We start from the raw sequence: 1617 nt of genomic DNA, 5'->3' as shown, positions 1-1617 counted from the left end.
TAGTCTATAGTCTAGTCTATAGTCTAGTCTATAGTCTAGTCTATAGTCTAGTCTATAGTCTAGTCTATAGTCTAGTCTATAATCTAGTCCATAGTCTAGTCTATAGTCCAGTCTATAATGTTTTGTGCAGTTTCAGTTGTGTTCTAGGTGAGTTTATAGTCTAGTCTATAGTTTATTAAAAAGTTTAGTATGTAATTTAGTCTATAGTATAGTCAAGTCTTAGTTCAGGTCTTGTTTAGTTTTAGCTCAGTTCTAGTTCAGATCTAGCACATTCAATATATTAGTACATGTTTTAGTCAAACTTGTTCCCTCATCCGTTTTAGGGTTAAAACTAAATGCAAACTAATGTATAATTTGACGACACACAATGTTTGCTGTGTTTATAAAAAATCTTTCAAAATTTCGTTAATTTATATTTAAGTTTTTGTTTTTATTATTTTTACCCCTTTATTTTTTTCACGATTTTACAGTTTCATAAAAGATGTGGGATATAAAGTAAAATAAAAATTCTCTCTGAGATCAGATTAGTTAAAGAGATTTTTAGATTTTATTTATATATAAGAACGAGATAACAAAATGTTACAATTTATTTATTTAATGCAAAAATAAAAAAATCTTATCGTTTAGTAAACACATGTTGTTGTACACTGTTCTTTATTAATAAAACAATATTTTGTTGACACTTTATGTTGCACTTTTTGTTTGCGGATATTTTGGTGTTAATTTAATATGAACAATTTTAAATTATAATGTTAATGAAATTTTTATGGACTTGGAATAATGAAATAATCATAAAGAATATATATATTTAAATGTGACTTTTGATGGCTATTGTGTAAATTAATTTATTCGCATTATTAATAAAACGATTATGTATTTTAATCTTAGAACATATATTTATAATGTATTTGTCTACAATCATACAAACCTACAATTTGTGTGAAAAATGTTAAAAAATGATTCAGTTCTAGTTTTGTTCTAGTTCAGTTCTAGTTCAGTTCAAGTTCAGTTCAAGTTCAGTTCAAGTTCAGTTCAAGTTCAGTTCAAGTTCAAGTTCAGTTCAAGTTCAGTTCAAGTTCAGTTCAAGTTCAGTTCAAGTTCAGTTCAGTTCAAGTTCAGTACAAGTTCAGTTCAAGTTCAGTTCAAGTTCAGTTAATTTTCATTTTTAGTTCAGTTCTTTTTCATTTCTAGTTCTAGTTCAATTCCAGTTCAGTACTAGTTCAGTTCTAGTTCAGTTCTAGTTCAGTTCTAGTTCAGTTCTAGTTCAGTTCTAGTTCAGTTCTAGTTCAGTTCTAGTTCAGTTCTAGTTCAGTTCAAGTTCAGTTCAAGTTCAGTTCAAGTTCAGTTCAAGTTCAGTTTAAGTTCAGTTCAAGTTCAGTTCAAGTTCAGTTCAAGTTCAAGTTCAAGTTCAGTTCAAGTTCAGTACAAGTTCAGTTCAAGTTCAGTTCAAGTTCAGTTAATTTTCATTTTTAGTTCAGTTCTTTTTCATTTCTAGTTCTAGTTCAGTTTTAGTTCAATTCCAGTTCAGTACTAGTTCAGTTCTAGTTCAGTTCTAGTTCAGTTCTAGTTCAGTTCTAGTTCAGTTCTAGTTCAGTTCTAGTTCAGTTCTAGTTCAGT

General features: G+C 28.4%; 1 protein-coding gene across 2 annotated transcripts in view; it reads right to left on the bottom strand.

The window, feature by feature from the left end:
* LOC111683951 (aspartyl/asparaginyl beta-hydroxylase) overlaps positions 1-1617 on the bottom strand; it is a 12297-nt gene that overhangs the window by 9286 nt on the left and 1394 nt on the right. The gene's annotated exons all lie outside the window — the stretch shown is intronic.

The sequence above is a fragment of the Lucilia cuprina genome, chromosome 6, assembly GCF_022045245.1.
Source record: "Lucilia cuprina isolate Lc7/37 chromosome 6, ASM2204524v1, whole genome shotgun sequence".
In the NCBI taxonomy this organism is placed as follows: domain Eukaryota; kingdom Metazoa; phylum Arthropoda; class Insecta; order Diptera; family Calliphoridae; genus Lucilia; species Lucilia cuprina.
The sequence above is the reverse complement of the archived record's forward strand: the minus strand, read 5'-3'. Positions and strand labels throughout refer to the sequence as shown.